At 44.1% G+C, this 12360-nt stretch overlaps 1 pseudogene; it reads left to right on the top strand.

The window, feature by feature from the left end:
• Positions 1-8840: 8840 nt before the first annotated feature.
• LOC148864689 (multicopper oxidase LPR1 homolog 1-like) lies at positions 8841-11603 on the top strand (annotated as a pseudogene).
• Positions 11604-12360: the final 757 nt, after the last annotated feature.

Here is a 12360-nt window from a genome sequence, read left to right on the forward strand (position 1 = left end):
AAGCCATGCCTTACAAATCGGGAAGGCATGTCTTGGAGCAACGCCAAATTTGACATTTCTTGGAGTTGCAACTCATTGCTGCCAACAGGGCAGTGATGTGGCAGTGGATAATGGGTAGAAGTACAGAAAATGTTTCTTTGAGCATTGGTACCAAATAAAAAAAGTTGTTGCTTCAGGAAATATTCTACTTTGCAGCAACGATTTCAAACAAAAAAAAAGGCATGGTGCTCCAAGCCATATGATGAGGAGTAATTTGGCACGACCTGGTAAATAAAAGTCACGTGAACGCGATTTGCACGTAAGATGACAACTCAGCAAGGGGAGCCTAGTCAGCGCTATGCGAAGCTCGACGTAAAGTCACTTCGGTAATAGCTCACCTCGGCTACTAATCGAGTTCGGGGCTTAGGAACCGAAGTGACACATAATAAATCCCAGTAGCTTCTCAACAAACTTCGGATATTGCGGGATCATACCGCATAATGCCAAGACTTATCATCTCCCCGTCCGAATTGGGCGGCGATAATGAAGTTCATTGACTGATACGTTACTCCCCGACTAAAGCGGGAACGGATCTCACCCATTCAGGTTGCAGATCTCGGAATTGTTCCGGAAAACCCGCAATAACTCGGCTATATAAAGGCGACAACTCCTCCATGGTCCAGGTACACACAATTATTTGCATCCAAGCTCTCTAGCACTCAGATTCTAGCTCACAATCACAACATAGTACTAACTTAAGCATCAGAGCGACCTCGCCGGGTTAACCACCCTGGGTGCTCTAATCCTCTATCTTGCAACTTGGTCCAGCTTGCTACATGACTAAGGTCCAGATCATCCTCTATCTAGGAGCTTTCAGATCGTGCACCATCAATTGGCGTCGTCTGTGGGAACACAATCAAAAGGTCATCACAATCTCTTTACAGTTTCAAACTCAGTCCCAACCTCAATGGCATCTTCGAGCCACAACGATAAAGGTAACATGAACATCACATGGGGGCAAGAGTAGCAAATAGTCGCTCCCCAAGGACCCTAGGTGACAAACGGCCAGTTCACCATTCCTCTTACCATATCTGGAGTCCCATCACTATTAGCACCCCACGCTGCCCAACAAGTGAGTGTCCCTCTCCCCCAAGTGAGCACCACATTCTCGGAGCCTTCCGTGATTCCCCTTGGGATTGGATACTCCTAGTTCAGCGACCTCGTCCAGAGTGTCCGAATGATGCAGATTCAAATGCAGCAAATTCATCAGTTCTAGCAATATTACTTTTATCACCAGCATCAGCAGTAGTTCCCACCACTACAACCAAACCAACCGGCGAACAACCAGTGCTAGTCTCCACCTCGCAGGGAGAGAACTTCGCAAGTATTGGCCCCCAATTCGAAATGTACCCCGCCCCGGGGTGTTGTAGGTGACTGACATACCCCCTGCCTCTCGAAGAGAAAGCCCGAGGAATAGACCCGAACCTAGCCAGCCCGAGAGGTGCTATCGGCAAATTTTCCATGTTGAGCACCGATCCGAGGTCCGAGGTGCGGGCTCTAGGAGAGAGCCCTCGGTTCCTCACAGCAACCAGCATCGAACGCATGATGAAGAGGAGGCAGCGAGAAGAATCTCCGAATCAGCTTGCCCTACTATTCGAAGTAAGATCGAAATGCCTAACAACACGGAGGCTGGCAGTACAAATGTCGCTCCACCAAAGAAGCAGCAATGGCGACGTCGCAAGACTCGCCGTTCATCATCAAGAAATGATCCAGCAGCAAAGCCCAACCATCCGGTTAACCAAGGTCGGGAAAGAGAGGAGGTGAGCTCGGTGGCCACAAGAACAATGCCTGCTCTTTTGAGTCAGCCTTCTCCCCTAACACTCGAGCTCCTAGCAGCCCCCATGCCGACAGATTTCAAGGCCCCACCACTAGACAAGTATGATGGGTCAATCGATCCCAATGATCATTTGGACACGTTCCAGTCCCAAATGCACCTCGCCGGGGCCGATGAGGCTTGTATGTGCATGGCTTTCTCCACCACATTCAAAGGAGTAGCTCAGACCTGGTACAAAAACCTGGTGTCGGGTTCCATTGGAAGTTGGGCGCAGTTCGCAAACATGTTCACAACCCACTTCATCACTAGTAAGAAGTGCCCGAAGTCATAGGAGAGCCTTCTGAACGTGGTGCAGAGGGAGAGAGAGTCAATCCACATCTATATCAAACACTTTAACGACACATGCCTACAGATACTGGACCTTGACCCAGCAGTACATCTTACCGCAGCATGCAAAGGCATCACCCATAAAGAATTCAAGTGGCACGTTGTAGCCAACAAACCAAAAAATATCACTGAGTTCCTCTAGTTGGCAGACCAGTTTATCATCACTGAAAAGGAAATAAACTAGAAAATTGACAACCAACTAGGAGAAAAAAGGAAGAGGGAAGAAGAGGGGACGAGCAACAAGAAAAGAAAGAAAAGTAAGTCCCCCAAGCGAAGAAGCAAATCCCCTTCACGAAGTTACAGGTTGGGTCGGCGTTCCAGGACCCCTCTAGTGGAGAGGACGAACTACACCCTTTGAACACAAAGCAAGGAGAGATCCTAATGGCAATAAAGGTTTCCCCTATCATCAGATGGCCACCTAGACTTCGCGGAGACCCAACGACCAAGAACCCGAACGTCTATTGTCACTTTCATTGGGACCACGGTTAAACACAGAAAACTGTAGAAACCTCCGCGATGAAATTGAAGAGTTGATTCGTCATGGATACTTGAAAAAGCACATTCTACACGAAGAAAATGAATGGAGGAACCGACAAGGAGAACGAAAAAAAGGCGCCCCAGAGAGTGTCAGACAGAACGAACAACCACCTCGCCCGCTACCAGAAGAGATGTCGATCCATGGAGTGATTAATATGATCATCTGGGGATCTATTGTAGCGCAGTGCATAGTGGCGGTTGGGAGAACATCATTTCGAGAGCTAGAGCATGAAGTAGAGAAAGATTGAAGAACCGATCTACTTTACCAAGGACGACGCCTACGGGATCCAGTATCCTCATGACGACGCCCTGGTCGTGAAGATGGTCATCAATGACTTTGAAGTAAGGCGAGTATTGGTAAAATCAGGTAGTTCGACAGATATCCTCTTCAAGAAAACCTTTGACAAGCTACAATTACAACAAAGCGACCTAACACCGGCAGACGCCCCACTAGTAGGGCTAAGTGGAGAAGAAGTTAGGCCTATAGGTCGTGTCATAGTACTGGTGGAGGCGGGCATGTGGCCAAATATTGTCTGGTTCAAGCACACATTCCTAGTGGTCACTACCCCATCCCCATACAACGCAATCGTAGTCGGCCTATTACGCATGTTTTACACACAGTAGTGTCAACCTACTACTTTGCAATGAAGTTCCCAATGGATTGTGGAGTGAGAGTTGTATGAGGTGGGGAAATTCATGCCGGGTCAACCACCTGTTGAGTTTGAACCCCTTGTGGTAACCCGCTGTCCCTGCCTCGACCAGCCTTTCCCGAAGCTTCACTAAGGACTTGTACTCCTCAACTGCCTTAACCTTGGCCTCCTCCATCGCCTGAAGTAGTAGTTTGGTTCATTCCTTCACGTGGGCCTTGAGGTTCTCGACCTCCCTCTTCAATGTTGTTTCACGCTCTTCGAACTCCTTCTTTGACATCAGCAAAGTTAGTAGCTCCTTAGCTCGCGCGTCGTTCTTCAGTTGGTTGATTTCGTTGTGAGCTAAGTTCAGTTCGGCGTGGGCATTTCGGACTCCTCAGCTTCAAGAGACCACTTTAGGTTCACCTCTAACTGATAATCCAAGGCGTTGATGAAGGAGTTCACTTGCCAAGAGAAGAAAACGAGTATCAGCATACAAAAAATCTAAGTATAAGACAATTTGAAAGATAAGTTCAAGAACATACCACCATACAGTGTGTGGCCGCTTGGGCCTCGAGCTGAGCAACTGGCAAGTCGGCCCAACGAGCAATTTTCTCAGTGAACACCACATCCTTGCTCTTGAGAAGGCCGAACTTCGGAGTCAAAATGCTGCGAACTGGAGCATTGCTGCCCGAAGAAGTGGCGGTTGTTGGGACGGACTTTGAAGACGTAGCCTCCTCGAGCATGCGGGGTGGGGTGGCCTTGCCCAAGTCCTCCTCGACCAGATCGATTATGGGAGGCTGCTTGGCAATTGGTGTGTGTTTGGGCTCAGGAACGACAACCTCAGTTGTGGTTGCTTTAGTCTCGATGCAAGCCTTTTTTGAGGCTCTCTTCTTTTTCTTCCCCTTCTTCATGCTCCCGAAGAGTTCATCGGCAGGGATGTCGTCCATGGCAGCTGCGATAAAAACGAGCTAAGTCAGATACAGTACCAAAGTAAAATGAATAGAAAAAGTACAGCAAATAACGACCTACCAAGAGGACTTAGGTTGGCCTGCATGAGCTTCTCCTCGGTCACGAAATTTTCAAACTTCAGGCTGAGCCTCGCCCAAGATCAGACCTCCTCAAGTGAGTCGGGAAGGGCCACCCCTCGGTGTTGCAGATCACAAAATAACACATATTCCAGGCTGGGACCTTATTAGGGAGCTTGTGCAACAGTTTGTATCCGAAACGAGGTGACAAGTAGTAAGTTCGCATGTGCTCGGGCAGAATGTAGGATGAGTTTTTCTTAATGTAAAGGATCGAAGAGAAGACGTCGAGGTCAAGGGGACAGTTGTAATCATGGAAAAGAGAAATGGTTCCTACGATATTACGGATAGAGTTTGGGTGTAGCTGGTCTATGGTAATGTTAAAGAATTTAACGATCTCGATTATAAGAGGGTGAAGTGGAAGGCGCAGACCGGCTACGAGCTGCTCCTCAAAGATCACAGTCTCGTTATGATCATGATCCTAAGGAAAGTTGCCTAAGGGGATGCTATATACAAGGTCGTTAGGGAGTTTGTACCGGGCTACTAAGGCTAGGAGCCTGTTCGCCATCATTATCGATGGGCCGAAGTTGTTTGGCAGCCGACCTCGGTGTGAGGTGGAAGCTGATTTACTAGAGGCCTCTCGCTCTCGGTGAGGTGAGTTCACCTCGGTAGGATGAGGATCCACGGTCTGAGCCGAGGTCCCCACCTCAGCCCTAGCGGACTCGCCGCTCTCGTCTAAAAGACTATCTAAGCTAAGGCTAGACATATTAAAGGAAAGGACAACGGAATCAAAAGGAAAAGCAAAGGAAGGTGGACTCACCAAAAGGAAGACCGAAGAAAAGGAGGCAACCTCAGACCTAGAAAAGGCTGATACCGAATTGGAAGACTTGAGTGCGACTTCAAAGATTGTGGATTTGTGGACTTGTGGCGAACAAAATGGGCCCTTTGGCCCCTATTTATAGCCAGTATATCTGGGAATCAACGGTCAAGATCAACACGATCCGATGGCTCCTAAGGAAACCAGTTGCACACCCCCCGAGGTTGAAATCGATTTAGCGCGTGTTTTGACGTCCATGGAGTATATAAACAGCTTGACATCCGCACATACCAAGTACGCGATCTAGGTTACTTCCTGGTTGAACCGAACGGTTGAGTGCGTCTGACCAACGACTCCCCCTCCACATCACCTAGATTTCGTGCCAAATCCACCTAAGCTCGTCGTGAACTCCCCGGGTCGGGTTAGGACCCCTACCACAAGGAGTGGGGGGCAATTGATGAGGAGTAATTTGGCATGATCTGGTAAATAAAAGTCACGTGGACGCGATCTGCATGTAGGATGATAACTCAGCAAGGGGAGCCTAGTCAGCACTATGCAGAGCTCGGAGTAAAGTCACTTCGAAAACAGCTCACCTTGGCTACTAATCGAGTTCGGGGCCTAGGAACTGAAGTGACACATAATAAATCCTAGTAGCTTCCCAACAGACTTCGGATATTGCGGGATCATACCGCATAACGATAAGACTTATCTTCTCCTCATCCAATCGGTGGCGATAATGAAGTTCATTGACTGATGCGTTACTCCCCAACTAAAGTGGGAACGGATCTCGCCCATTCAGGTTGTAGATCTCGGAATTGTTCTAGGACACCCACAATAACTCGGCTATATAAAGGCGTCAACCCCTCCATGGTCCACATACGCGCAATTACTTGCATCCAAGCTCTCTAGCACTCATATTCTAGCTCACAATCACAACATAGTACTGACTTAAGTATCGGAGCGACCTCATCAGGTTAACCGCCCCGGGTGCTCTAGTCCTCTGTCTTACAGCTTGATTCAGCTCGCTACACGAATAAGGTCCAAATCATCCTCCAACTAGGAGCTTCCAGATCACGCACTATCACCATATATCAATAGCACCCTTTTCTCAAAAAACGGTGCTGCAACTACATCATCGATGTCAAACATATACTTATAGTATATGTACCATTCTCCCCATGGAGTTTTAGTCCCATTAGGAAACAACTTTTCGAACCGGCCCAAGAAACCTATGCATGAGGACAATCTTCAATCTCAGCACAATATGGCTAATATGGCTGGCTCTGGTTGGTGGTCAAATTTGGCCTCATCATGTGCCCAAATCCTAACCAATTAATACCCACCCCAAGAACTATGAATAGCTATCAATACTTTAAGGCTTGACCTCGTCCTGACATAGGCATATGGATTTATTGTTTTTATACATAAATTATGCATGCATGTACATAATTTTTTAGGTGTAACATGATTAAGTATGATAATACTGAAGCACCATGTACATAACTTTTCAAATTTGCATGTATAAAATAGTTCTTTAAAGAAGTATGAAAAATACACTATAGGCTCTATTTGTTTGCAATGCAAACACTGAGCTAGATACAAATTTGTGCTTGGTTCAGTTTAGAACACAGGTTGTTTGTAACTATGATTTACACTATATATAACCTAATGCAAAATTAGTTTTGCCTCATTTGCACACATTGGTAGCTTGTGCAAATTTTTCATATAAAAGGCTGATGCAAAACTTGCTTATACCTTCGTCTCTCTCTCACTTTACTTCTGTATAACATAAAGGGGGGATAACATCAGTTTCCTTCTTACCTTATTCCTTCCAAACAAATATCATGTTGTCTCCCTTCTCTTTCATTTAAAGTAGGAAGCACATTGTTTTAGGTGCTGTTTGATAAGTATATTTTGAAAGATATTTTAGAAGATCTAACAGCCAAAAGACAGGTGTGAGCTTTTAAATAAAGATCTTGGCAGCCCATAAACCATTTGGTTGGAGGCATGCCTTTTCGTACAAAGACAAGACTTGAGCAGATGAAAAAGGTGAAAAACTCAATTTCTAGCTTCTCAAAATAAGTTAAAATCAAGCTTCTCGCGTCCTTCAGTGCATAGTCTTTCGGCGGAAAGATCTTTCTCCAACCAAATGGAGGAAGACTGGAACGCAAGCTGACAGACTTCTAAAAAGCTGACAACTCAAGTGGAAAGATGTACCAAACAGGGCCTTTGTAACCAAGATTTACATTCAACCTATTTGCATCCCTATAGATTTACACCAACGCAAACCAAATTTTCACTACAAACAAGTAAAATAATTGGACTAAAGTAGGGCTGGTCATTCTTGGCCCGGCCTGGCCCAGCCCACAAATTTTGGGCTTGGGCCCAGATTTTTGTGTATAGCCCGGCCTGAGCCCAAGCCCATGATATATATGTTTATTATTATATAATAAATATAAAAATTTTACATTTTATTTTAACATATAAATAAATATTTATGAATTAAAATGTATTAACACGTATGCCAACAATTGAGTAAATTCAAGTATGAGCCCTCCTAAACAAAGCCTTATATAGGTGAAGGCAAAACCTTCATTCTCATTCCTTAAGCAATGTAGGATTTGGAAAAATACTGAATGGTTGTTCCAAATCTCACATTGCTCAAAAATGAAAATGAAAATGAAAGTGCTCCTCAAAAGATAGATAATCCAAGCTAATTCAAGACTAATAATTAAATGAGGCTGTGCCATAGGCCTAAAGCCTAGCCAAGCCTAATTTAACTTTGGCTTATGTAACTTTTTTGTATGTATTACATTTACGCATTACTTAATTAAAAGTTTTAAATAAATTAAATTGTATTATTTGATTTCATGGGCTTAAAGTCTTTATAGTTAAGCCTAGAAAGCCTATTAGCCTGACCCAGGCCTGTGTAGAGCTGGAATTGGACTTGCAATCTAGACCCGGGGTGCAGGCCGGGTCGAGCCCGGGCCTAGCTTAAAGCCCTTAGAATTGGTGCTAAGCCTAGCCCGGGCCTGGCCCACGATCAGCCCTAGACTAAAGTAAATCCAGCCCATCTTGCAAATTTGCATCCGTGGCATGTTACATGTCTTTTACGGAGACCGATTCCAAAACTAACCATCATCAGCAAGAAAAGAAATGGTCTTTCTTCTGACGTGAGGTTTCCATAGCTCAAATCTGAATGCATGTCAGTTTTTATGGAGGCGTGATGTAATAGTCAAAACATCAATACGATTGATCGAGCATCTAATTTAATCAAAAAGAAATGGTCTAGCCGTTTTGGTTCTTACGTAAATAAAAGCTTCAACAGTTCCAAACTTGCAATCTCAAGGTTTGTTTTATCAACAAGCTTGTTTAAGCCAATTAATGCAGCCATTACTCTGATGTCTTAATAATTAATTAGAAATGAATGATACTCCATAACTATTAATTATTGTTAAAACAAGGGAGTCGGATGATCCGATACATGCAGTTGTTTTCTTCCTTTTTGCAAATAATTATTTTTAATTTCAACTCCACTTTGACTAAACTGAGTCGCAGCAGGCTAATTTATTTGGATTAGCTTTGCAATGCTGATTTATCCATATTTTGAACAAATCAGATCTCTCTATTCTCAAATGCGGCAAACCAGTGGCCATGCTTGCCATACTTCTCTCTCAATGGTATGTAATTACTAATTAAAGTAGGTATGCTACATCATCATCATATCAGTTTTCTGCTGGGGTTTAGCTAGGCTCCATTTGGCATTCTTCATTTTAAGGATTTTTTCTTTTTGCAGATAAAATGCTGTTTTGAACACTCAGTTTTTAACTGCAAAAAATAGTTAAATCCTTAAAATAAGGAATGCCAAATGCAGCCTTAATTAGGTTTATGAGCACAGTATTTCTATTGGGATCACTCTCTCTCAATTTGATGAGTTTCATGCCTGTGCATCCCTGTTATCGCTAATTCTTTAATCGTACAACTGGGGACTGAATCCTGTAGGCACAATATATGAGCATCTTATAAATATTCTGATAATTGTTAAAAATTATCTTTAATCTATTTGAAGAGATAGGTTTGAAAAATTTTAAAAATATTCATTTACCATGCTTTCTATGAGGTGCCTACCTGACCCGGACTCATACAATTGGATCTAACTATAAGCACACCCTTATTATGTTCATGCATGCATGCATCCTCATCACCATCTAAATCTTATCCTAATTATATTATACGGTATACGGGGGAAGGTTAATTCTATTTTGTCATTTCATTCCGTTTAGTGTGAACGCTTAAATTATTCTTACCATCTCACTTCTTGTCCTTCTCCATTTCCTTCATCCAACCTCTTCACAATAACCTTTTATTTTCTTTTTATTGTTATTATTTTATTATTAAGTTTCCTGACAGGGTTAATGGGTCAATGAATTTTGGTTTTGGGTTTTATAACAAAGTGGGTGGTCAATGGATTTTTATTTTTATTTTTTTTTAATTTAAAATCCCAATAGTGAAGATGATGTTTTGATTTCAAAATCTGAAAATGGATCACAGACAGAATGGACAGCAAAAGAATAGCTATTGGTGGCAGTTATCTTGCTCATAAGCACCATCACTTACCAGGCCAAAGCCAACCCCAAAGCTAAATCCGGGTCGGATAGACTCACCATGGGCATGTTCCCGACGAAATGGGTATGAACCTCTCAAGTCTCAACATGGGTCCCATTGCTGATTTGGTAACAAATCATCAGCCACGTGGAACTCATCACACACTTTATTCCTGATTTACCGTGGAAGATGGAGGTGTATGGCATGCGTTATAGTTACATCTTACATGTTATCTGTGTTCTTTTTCTTGCAGAAATTCCACCGTGATTTACGTCCCACCAATGTGTTCGCGTATGGAGTATCCAAGGACAAAGCCAGCGTGCCCGGTCCAATAATTGAGGCCCGACCGGGAAAACCAACCCATGTGACGTGGGCCAATTACCTTGGCGACACACACCTTTTCAGTTCCACTCCCAAGGGCCGTGCCATCCCAACCGTCGTCCATCTCCACGGTGGGGTTCAGGACCCATAGATCGACGGTCACCCCCTTGCCTGGTTCACCCAAAAATTCAATGACACCGGACCGGCCTTCAAAACCAGAACCTACACCTACAACAACGAACCACCCGCCGGCCCAGGGAACCTCATTTCCCACGATTTTGCTATCGGGTTAGCACGTGTCAACGTTCTCGCCGGCCTCTTTGGCGCTTACGTAGTCCGTGACCCGGATCAAGAAACCAGAACCTTCAACGGCGAATCTATGACCGTAGACCCGACCGGCGACAGGGATGTCATCATAGTTAATGGCAAGGCCTGGCCGTTCTTGAACGTTCAACCACGGAGGTATCGTTTCCGTATCATCAACGTCTCGAACAAACGTTATTTCCGGTTCCATCTCCAGCTGCCAAACCAAAACCAGGCACTCCCTTTCATCCAGTTAGGATCCGACTCGTCCTACCTCCCATCGCCGGTCAGGACAAGCCAGATACTCCTAGCACCGTTCGAGACTGCCGACGTGATAATCGACTTCGCCAACTTGCGCAATAACACCCGAATCCATTTAATCAACGACGCCCCGTACCCGTACCCGAAAGGCAAGAATCAGTTTCACAGGATCATGCAGTTTACAGTTGTGGTTCCCAAAGGTCAGAAGCCACCGACTGTAAACTCCAGGGTTCCTGACTTTCTACCGAACTCCGTGAAGGCAACCAGAGTTGGCGCGAAGACGACGAGATACATCACCATGTACGAGAAGCCGTCGACCAAAGGTGGCAAAAACCCACTTCTCTACATTAACGGGAGAAAGTTTCAGGATCCGGCGACGGAGAAACCCAAAGCTGGTAGCAGCGAGGTGTGGGAAGTGATTAATCTGACCAAGGAAAATCGTCCTCTGCACATACACTTGGCTACGTTTCAGGCAATTAAGGTTGTGAAGCTGGTGAGCAATGTGACTGATTTCAAGGCTTGCATGCTGAAGGACAAGAACGGCAACGCCACCGCCTGCAAAGTGAATAAATATGTAAGCAGGGAAGAGATGGCGATACCCAACTACCAGAAAGCATGGAAGAACACAGTGAATATAGAACCAGGATGCCAGACCACTGTCGTCGTCAAGTTCCCGGACGGCAATAAGCCTTCTCTTAAGAACATTGAAGCTGATACCGGATATGTCTACCATTTCAACGTAAGAGTACTAATTATTACTCTCTGGATATTAATTCCTTCTTTGGCTTATTTGATGCCGGATAATGGTGATCTGACTTATGATTTTGTTTTCTTGTTCATTAACTTTTAATTTGCAGGTTTTGGATGGCGAAAACAGTGCCATGATGCGACCATTGAAGCTGGTCTAAACTCTAAAGAAGATTTATATGCATGCAGGCCAGATGATGAAGAGAGAAGACAGAACAGAACTACCTCTAGCTATATATTTATAAGAACTTTTGTTCTTTTTATGTATTAATTCTACTGTTAAAATTAAAACTTGGTAATAAACGCATGATAATGCCATGGTGTATGTGTGTGTGTGTAAAACATGTAATAAGTGCATTATATAATGCCAAAAGGGATTTAAACAATGCACACTTGCATAAATGTGCAGCCTCACACAAATGGGAATTGGATCGTAGGTGTTGTATAAAAGCAATTAACGGTACCAAACTCAACCATAATATATCACCGATCTAGCTAGATTCTAGAGCATCTGCATCTACATGCTGCCTTCTGGTTAAAGAGATGTTTTTGATCAGTAAAAAGTAAGGTATCAACAGAATTGAAGTTGAGATGGAAGAACCACATGCATCCCCCAATTTTTGTGTTAGTTTAGAGGGAAAGGAAGAATTTGTCAAATAATAATTGAACTACTGATGATACAAGACTAGAAGCTAGTCTGTGAAACATGACAAACAGCTTCAAACCCATTTTTATTAGCCATCATTATACGCCAGGAGAAGAGGAAGGTGATGATCAGAAGGGAATATGTCTTGCACCGGGTTATAAATAGGGCATGTTCCCAAGGATTAGAGGTTCCCACTAGTCACACTTCTGTTATACAAGCGACCAATATTGAAGACATATATATTCTGGGTAAAGAATGGAACTCATGACCAA

This window comes from Nelumbo lutea, chromosome 3, assembly GCF_056320005.1.
Source record: "Nelumbo lutea isolate HS-2025 chromosome 3, American lotus-T2T, whole genome shotgun sequence".
Taxonomy (NCBI): Eukaryota; Viridiplantae; Streptophyta; class Magnoliopsida; order Proteales; family Nelumbonaceae; genus Nelumbo; species Nelumbo lutea.